This window comes from Triticum aestivum, chromosome 5B (genome assembly GCF_018294505.1).
Source record: "Triticum aestivum cultivar Chinese Spring chromosome 5B, IWGSC CS RefSeq v2.1, whole genome shotgun sequence".
NCBI classification, from domain to species: Eukaryota; Viridiplantae; Streptophyta; class Magnoliopsida; order Poales; family Poaceae; genus Triticum; species Triticum aestivum.
This window is the reverse complement of record NC_057807.1, coordinates 635,164,981-635,174,215: the sequence shown is the minus strand read 5'-3', so window position 1 is coordinate 635,174,215 and position 9,235 is coordinate 635,164,981. Positions and strand designations below refer to the sequence as shown.

General features: G+C 47.3%; 1 long non-coding RNA gene across 1 annotated transcript; it reads left to right on the top strand.

Moving 5' to 3' along the window:
• Positions 1–7,821: 7,821 nt before the first annotated feature.
• On the top strand, positions 7,822–9,031 carry LOC123117280 (uncharacterized). The gene is made up of 2 exons (XR_006457336.1): positions 7,822–8,468; positions 8,571–9,031. It is a non-coding gene; the product is annotated as an uncharacterized lncRNA (long non-coding RNA).
• The last annotated feature ends 204 nt before the right edge of the window (positions 9,032–9,235 follow it).

Sequence of the window (9,235 nt, the reverse complement as noted above, 5' to 3'; positions counted from 1 at the left end):
ATCGCAACAACCCTTTAAATTTTCCAGGGAGAATGATGTGGCGTGAAGGACACTGGTTGAGCCACTGCTGGAAGAACTTTGACTGCTTGTCGTGCTAGAACTTGGAAGTGTAGAATATGTTGAAGGGAGTGATGAAAAAGTTTCTTTTTCATTTGAGTTGTCCTGTTGCAAGTTACAATAAATGCCCCGGTCTCTGGTCTTGGTTTCTTTTGCGCCAAGATCCCTACCAAGTGAAAGGAGCTTCTCCAATTTTTGCTCGAGAACTGGTTGAAATCACGAGAAAAGTTATGTGTACATTTCATTGATAACTTTGACAATTTTCACCTTGGCCTATAATTGAAAAAAACATCAGAAATTTTTAATACCGAAAATGAAAATTAGTTACTAATACCGAAAATGAAAATATCTTGTGACCTACTGTACGTTCTGTCAAGAATTGCAGAATCACACATGATATGCTGCGGGAAGCGCGGCTAACAAGGTCCATGAATCATGGTCAACACATTCTTTGAAAGAGCACACCTGACGTATTGTACGAAGCATGGTTGACCTACCGTGCAGGGAAGCAGTTCTATATTTAACACAAAAGCACAGCTAACGTACTATATAGGTAGCACTTTTATATTTAACACAAAAGCATAGCTAACGTACTATATGAAGCACTTCTATGTTTAACACAAAGGCACAGCTAACATCCGGTAGGAAGGACTTCTGGTTTTAGCACAAAAGCATAGCTAACGTACTATAGGAAGCACTTCTATATTTCACACAAAAGCACAACTAACGTACTATATGAAGCACTTCTATGTTTAACACAAAAGTAGAACTAACATACTATTCTAAGCACTTCTATATTTAACACAAAGGCACAGCTAACGTCTTGTAGGAAGCACTTCTTGTTTTAACACAAAAGCACAACTAACGTCCTATAGGAAGCACTTCTAGTTTTAACACAAAAGCGCAACTAACGTACTATCGGAAGCACTTCTGGTTTTAACACAAAAGCACAGCTAACGTCCTACGGGAAGCACTTCTGGTTTTAACACAAAAGCACAGCTAAGGTACTATAGGAAGCACTTTTATATTTAACACAAAAGCACAGCTAACGTACTATAGGAAGCACTTCTATATTTAACACCAAAGCACGGCTAACATCCTGTAGGAAGCACTTCTGGTTTTAACACAAAAGCACAGCTAACCTCCTATAGGAAGCACTTCTAGTTTTAACACAGAAGCACAACTAATGTACTATAGGAAACTGTCTGGATGACCACGAAAGGACATCCAATGTCCTATATGAAGCACTTCTAGTTTTAACACAAAAGCACAACTAACGTACTATAGGAAACTGTCTGGATGAACACAATAGGAAATGTATTTGTTTCGTAAAAACTTAGGGAACATCATTTCAAACATAAAATCAGTTGCAGAAGCTGGAAATCACTTACGAAACAAAGTTTTTCTCGAGGTACAAATTCTTCTATGTAGGCTTCTAGTCCGGGACTCATTTGGAAAAATGGTGCCTGAAAGCCAGGCGGTGGTTGGAAAGGCGTGCGCCTAATGTCTTTCAGCTGCCATGTGGAAGGAAACAATTACAATTAAGTCAAATTAATACATGGAAGCTAAGTCATTTTGTTGAGTCGAAAATTTCGCCAAAGGAAAATGATGAAAATTTGACTCACCGTGTGTTTCCCAAAACTTCCGTCCTTTGTTGACTGGCTGTCTATGTTAGCATAATTCTTAATGGCCTCTGTGTCCCACATGACAAGTCTTGTAGGAGTGTCAGGTTCCAGGCCCATAATCTTCGTATCCAGGTACTCAAAATACGTTATCTGCAAGTGGGGAAGAGGTAAAAATGAATCATGTTCTTGTAGCTGCTTGTGGGTATAAAGAAATGTACAAGTTAATGAATGAACCACTGGAATCAGGAGGAAGCCATACAGGGCGCCTGTGAATCCTTTGTACTTGAAGGTCTGCAGTGATTCCACCAGTTTCTCTATGACAGCATTGGACCAATCATATGATGATATGTTACTTGTTGGTCCTTCTAGAGCGGCTAAGTAGTCGGGGCTAACACAATCATAGGTCGTTGGGCATAAAAATACCGCTGTTGCAAACATCACGAAAACCCGTTGAAACACTTCTTCTGTCAACTCTGGGGTTATGAGATCAGTTAACTCTCTGATGTTTGGAGCATGCCCAGCACAGCGAGTTTTAGACTTAACCTGACATCCGAAAGCTTCTGAGCATTTTCTAGGGATAATCTGCCCGCCAAGTGGAATTCCTAGGACCCGGTGCATGGCGTACGAGTTGATAAGGAATCTATATCCACTAGGCAATATGAAATACCTGGAAGGGCAATCAAAATAGTGGACAAGCCAGCGGATGAAACACCTTGGAAGCTCGCAACGGCACAGATTGAGAAGGCATCCAAAACCAATATCTCCGACAAGCTGCTTTTGTGGTTCTATTAGCTTTTCATAGACAGTAATGAATTTTTGCAAGCTAAGTTTTGTGCTGAACCCTTCTTCATATTCACCCATTGTAACAGCTCAATGGACAAAGATAAGAAATGACCTTTAAAAACTATATTGTTGAACCACATGCTTCTCTGGGAGAAGCTTACATATAAACACCGGGTTAGCAAAACAGACACAAAATTTTAAGCCGTGATTAAAAATGCAGCTAGAATGAGAGGCATTGATTTCCAAAGAAATTTCAACGACACACGCGAGATGCATGAAACAAAACATATACTTCAACGCAGCAAGCTGCTTCTTTCTCCTGTACTCCTCAACAAGCTTTTTGTGTGCTGCACGTTTTAACTCGATCCTTAGTCTCTCTGCCTCTAGCTGGTCATGAACCATGAAATCTTGTGTGACAATCTCTGTGCCATCGACAGACTGAGACTGAGTCTCCGACAGCTGTGGGGTGGAGCCCATCTCATCGATCTCTACATAAGAGGTCATGAGACATCATCATTACCAGGTCAGCTACGTAAGATTGTTGTTAGCAGTCCATGTGAGACCATCATCAACAACTTGGTTAGCTAAGGCGAATTCTAACTCTGGGTTAGTAACTGTTTTGCAAAAACGAACGTAAGTCCTTTGGATACCTGCTATAAATTGCGGATCAATACAGTCATTTGAGCTGTGGCCTCGTGTTAAGGGATCAAGATAGTTAATTTTGACTGTAGTCTCATTGAGCTCTGCAACTAATATATTCTGTGGTCATGATAGTGCTTAAGTTTTGCATGGCTCGAGATATAACTCAACTTACCAAAACCAAGGCGCAAACATGCAGTTGGCAGGATTAAAGTGTTGTCAGCTGAGTCTTAATTTTAAATCCATAACCCTTCTCTCGTTAACACGACACAACAGTTTGAGCACGGGCCAACTGAAAGTAATTGGAACCGGAACAGATATTTAAATCGCGCCCCACTTGTTGTGTTGCGCACATGCGATGTGTACCCAACCCGTGGAATTGCTATCACTGGAATTTTATTTTTTCAATTGTTGAATCAGTGGCATTATCATTGTAGGAAGCAATGGATTACCTTAACAGTAGATCCACGACGAGCGAGGTGAAGGAGACTGTCGGTGTCAAAACCGGCGGATCTCGGGTAGGGGGTCCCGAACTGTGCGTCTAAGGCTAATGGTAACAGGAGGCCAGGGACACGATGTTTACCCAGGTTCGGGCTTTCTCTATGGAGGTAATACCCTACTTCCTGCTTGATTGATCTTGATGATATGAGTATTGCAAGAGTTGATCTACCACGAGATCGATGAGGCTAACCCTAGAAGCTAGCCTATGATTATGATTGTTCTTGTCCTACAGACTAAACCCTCCGATTTATATAGGCACCGGAGGGGGCTAGAGTTACACAAAGTCGGTTACAGAGAAGGAAATATACATATCCGAATCGCCAAGCTTGCCTTCCACGCAAAGGAGAGTCTCATCTGGACACGGGACGAAGTCTTCTATCTTGTATCTTCATAGTCCAATAGTCCGGCTAAAGTATATAGTCCGGCTGCCCCAGGACCCCCTAATCCAGGACTTCCTCAGTAGCCCCTGAACCAGGCTTCAATGACGATTGAGTCCGGCGCATAGATTGTCTTCGACATTGCAAGGCGGGTTCCTTCTCCGGATACTCCAAAGTAGATCTTGAACACAAGAATCATGTCCGGCTCTGCAAAAACAAATTCCACACACCACCGTAGAGAGTATAATATTTCATGAATCTAATCTGCTGACAGTTTTATTCATAGCATGACATCACACCACGGCCTGGTTTTTATCCAAACTGTTTTATCAGCCTTCCACGACACGTTTCACGAGGCGGCTTTATAGGCACGTCTTGTCGAAGCAGAGATCGTGTCCCCTTATCACGGGATTCTCATCAATACGGGCGTGGGTAACCCAACTGTTCCATGGATAGGATTCCTTGGGAATAGGCAAGTTTCAAAAGGCCACGCGGGGGAGGTTTGATATTCATCCTCTTTATAAATAGACCAAGGCCTATCTTTTCCCTCTATGCTTAATCCTCTCCTTATCCTACCTCGAGTTCCAACACACAAAGCTTCAGCCAAAATGCTCCAAACAACCGACCATGTCCGGATCCAGCCTTCAAGGCCGGTGGATAGCCTCCTCCGTCATAGAGGAGGATATCAAGAACCTCATGGAGGCGAGGTACTTGACCGCGGAAATTCCCCACAGGCTTCCTGCTCAAGGGCAGGTCATCCCTACTCCCAAGTCCGATGAGAGTGTTGTGTTTATCTCTCACTTCCTCCGAGGGCTAGGCCTCGGTCTTCATCCCTTCGTTAGGGGACTCATGTTTTATTATGGGCTAAATTTTCATGATCTAGCTCCAGATTCCTTCCTTCACATCTCATCATTCATCGTCGTATGCGAGGCCTTCCTCCACATTGTTCCACACTTCGGCTTATGGATCAAGACCTTTAACCTAACATCAAAGATGATCAACGGGAAACACGCGGAGTGCAGAGGGGCAAAAATAAGCAAATGTGCCAACGCTTTATGGCCAAAGGGTTCCTTCCCGGAGGCTTCTGACCTGTGGCAACGGGAGTGGTTTTACATCACAGCTCCCAGACGTAAAAAGTGGGCGGCTGCTCCTGCCTTCCGCTCCGGTCCTCCACCACAGCTTGCGTCATGGGTCAACAACAGGCTGGACTGGGGATCGGCTGACGATGTGCGGACACTGCAGAGCCGCATCCAAGATCTCATCGAGAAAGATATTGGTCTTGTCAAGGTAATTCAAGTAATGCTAATTCGACGGGTCCTGCCATGCCAACGACGACCTCGCCGTATGTGGGAGTTCAATCCGGAAGGACCGCGAACCGTTCAACACTTCTTCGGCATGACGCTCGAAGGGATGTATAAATCGTTCTTCGGATCACGAATAAAGTGTTCGGACACCATGGAAGACGCATGCCTTGACTGCAACCACCCAGATACCCCGGTGAGCATTCGTAACCAAACATTTTGTTGTTATATATAACATAACGTTATTTCTGAAAAACCGTCCTCGACCAGGGTTGGCTAAAAAAGGCGGAATGGATCAGGTGTTCGGCGCCTCTTCCAGAAGACTCGGCAGATCCGCTGTTAACCAGGATGCTGGCTCGTGCACCATATCAAGTGCCATCAGAGGAAGACAAGGAGAGGAGTGGGGAGGTCAAGAGTGGCCTCCATACGGGTGGTATTTTACATACTGTGCCTGGAGAAGTTGGAGCTCCTGCGTTGGAGCAAAAACGGGGAGGAGAATCAAATGCTCCCTCCCCCCGCGGGAAGAAGAGAGCCGTCCTCGAAGACTTGAAAGTTGAGGCCTCCAAGCAAGGGAAGAAATCCCTAACAGAGGGCCCTGTCTTGGGGAGCAACATTGCCAAACAGCGCCCTCAAGGGGGCCAGCCGCAAGCCAAGACGTAAGTGAACAAAGGTGTCCTGTAAGCATACCCCGTTCCTTTCCCGCTTACGATAGTAATATCTAAAACGTATGTTTTGTAGTCCGGCCTATAGCCTTTCACAGCAATCTTCGTCCTCGGGGGATCTTCTTCCGGAGATGATGGAGAGCGAGACGCCTCTTCATACTCCCCCGCCCCATAGGGAGGGAAACCCTGAAGTGTCATCTCGGAGGATCTCTCCCGATCCACAAAGGAGGATGAGGCCAGAAGGTGAATCTTCAGCAGCCCAAGGTCCGGGGTGTTTGGCTCCTAAAAAGACCGTCAACAAAAGCCTCGGACTATCCGACGCACAACGGGATACATTGATGGGTCTTCTGCGGCAAGCGCCTGTTTCAGAGGAACATCATACCTTAAAGGGTACGGTGATTAAAAGAATTTCGTCCGCGAAGAGCGGACTGGATGAAGCCTTTACGAGCCCGTTAAGAGGCTTTGAGGTACGTAAGGTGGCATTCTTGTTTTTATTTTGTACTGCAAACGCAGGGTGCACTGTGTATAGATAGTAGCCCCCGAGACTTTGGTTGCCATCCAAACGGGGCGATCAGAGGATCGAAAATATCAATAATCTCAGGAAAGGATTCTGCCATTTTTGTACAAAGGCGGTTGCAGCCCCGACAACCGCGCGGGGTGCCGAATTTGCCGAATTGAAGCGGCAATTTGACGTGGAGGATGAGGACATCACACTCGTGGATAAGCGTCTTGACGAGGCGCAAGGTATGTCTTCTAGGCGGTTAGCAAGTATGTATGACATCATGACACTAGGACTTACAATATGCTTTAACTGCAGATGGTGCAGCCGCCGTGGAGACTCTTCGGGCGGAACTTGCGCGTGCTAAGGAGCAAGCCAGAATAAGCGACGCGGCTGCTGAAAAGGCAGTGAGTAAATTGGAATCCAAACAGGCTGCTCATTGCCGAAGTGAAGAAAAAATAGCCAGTATGGCTCTTGAGCTGACGGATGCCGCTAAGGGTTATGAGCTGCTCGCAAAAGAGAGCCAAGAAAAAACGGTGGACCTGAAAAAGGCCTTGCAAACGGCCAAAGAGACTCGATCTGAGATTAGAGCAGCTCGGGAGGAGCTTCGGCAAGCCGGTGAGATCGCGGCTGGGAAGCCCTTTTTATTGCGAACTAAGTTCGGCGATCCGAGGTATGCTCCTCTTGATCAAATATGGAGTTCTCAAGACGCGTATTTGGATTTGTCATAGAGTGCTGCCGATGCGACGCAGTTCTTCCAGGACCAAGAAGATCATGAAGTGGAAAGACTGTTCTGGTCACAGTTTAGCACGCCAAAGCATCCGCTGCTATTAAACGAGCAGATGGCTGAATGGGCGGAGCTCCGTAGGTTATTCGGACTTACAATGAAGGCTGTCGTGGACTGGTTGTGGCCGGGGGAACCAAGCCCGAGTAGTTATTTTAGTTTGGTGAAATGATTTATTCGTGTTGTGCCGCATATTTCCACTATCAAGCGGTCGACATGCATAAAGGGTGCACAGACGGCCCTCGCTCGCGTTAAGATGTACTGGGCGAGGATGGAGGCCACCGGTATTGCAACAGGAGGTCTGCCCGGGGGCCAGGACCTGCCGGAGCACTATTTTGAAGAGGTCTTAGAAGGTGCCCGCCTGATAGAGGCTCGGTGCTCAAATACTACCGTGTTCAAATGATATACATCTGAATTGTAAAGACAATGCTTTTGATAATAAATGCTATATTTATACTTTTGCCCATAAAGTATTTTGGTGCCTCCTGTGTGGCCGTTTATGCATATATATATATATATATATATATAAAGCTTATTCTGCTAATACCAACCCCGCCACGTCCAGAACCCCGCCGAACTGCAAAAGCTAAAGAAAAAACACCCCAAGCCCCACGTCGAACCTTATCCACCCGCACCCACCTTCTTCCCCGGTCAAACCCCATCCACTGCTAGCCTCCGTGCCTCCTCTCACTTCCGGCGTCGCGCCTTCCTCCCTAACCCCACAGCACCGCCACTCCCCCAGCCAAGCCCGACGGCCACCGTGCATCCTCTCGCTCCCAGCCGCCGCGCCTCCCCTCCCCCACCGCATTGCCGCATCCCCACCAGATCCCACCACGCGGCCGCCCCACTATGCATCGCCGCCCCTCCTCTCTTCCCTTGTGCCCCTCGTCCAACTCACCCCATCAGAGTCCTCTCCCCTGTTGAATCCGGCTAAGAATTTAGATCTCCCCTGCGCACCGAAGAAGCCGACCACTGCGATGCTCGTCGCACAGCCTCGACCCCTTGACCATCTCGGCCTCCGTGGCCCTCCATTCATCTCCCTTCCTCGATCCAGCAGGCTGCAGGCCGTCCTCTCCGATGAGATTCCACGGGCTGCAAGTCGTCCCTCCCTGCCGTGAGGTCGGCTTTCAACCAAACCGAGGCGGGATGGAAGGGGGAAGGGTGCAGGTGGTTCCCCCTTCATCCACTCAATGCAGAGGTCTTCGATGAGCACGGCGAATTCGAGCGCATCCGCTGGCAGGTAAATAGTGTCGTGCCTTTCTGCCCGAGCTTAACCAAGAACCTATGGGTGCCTACCCCCGGTGCTCCTTTGTTGTCACCGAGCTGACCACATAGCTGGTAGGTGCAGCTCCAATGATCTGAAGGCTACAAGTGGCGTGCTGGGTTTTTTGTGTGGCTGGAGTCCACCGGCCAACGACGCAAGGTCCACCGACGAGAAACGCTCGGTTCGTTGTGTGGTGGACCTCCTCGAGCGGGCGGGTGGACTGCCAGGACCATGTCCCGCCGGCAACGAAGTTGTGCAGAGTTCATCGGTGGCGCACAATAGTCAGGCTCAGGGTGCACTGCAGTTTGCTGCGCGTGCGCGTGCAGTAAGCGAGTGCACAGGAAGCCGCCGCATATGCATGTTCTGTTGAAGGTCATTTTTTGTTCAAATGCAGTTATGCTGGCTGCTAGTGCCTAATTTCACGTGTATGCATGTATGTGTGTGACCATAAAAACAATGAAAGGAGTATGTGTGTCTATGAGCATCATCGGCGGCCATAGACATGCGCAAAAACAAAATGTGTGAGCACAGTTTGGTTAGCTCGATCGTGCAGTACTTTTGTTTTGTTTTATGCGGTCCGTTGTGTGTGGCTGTGTAAAACAATCAGATAGATGTGTGTTGTTTGAAAACTCACGTTGTTACCTCACGTGATTAGGTATAAAAACTTCCTTAGTGGTTCACAAAATCAGTGAAACACCTGCAGTGCGTTTGGTCCTCGGATGTGGTTCTCTGTTGAAAGTGAT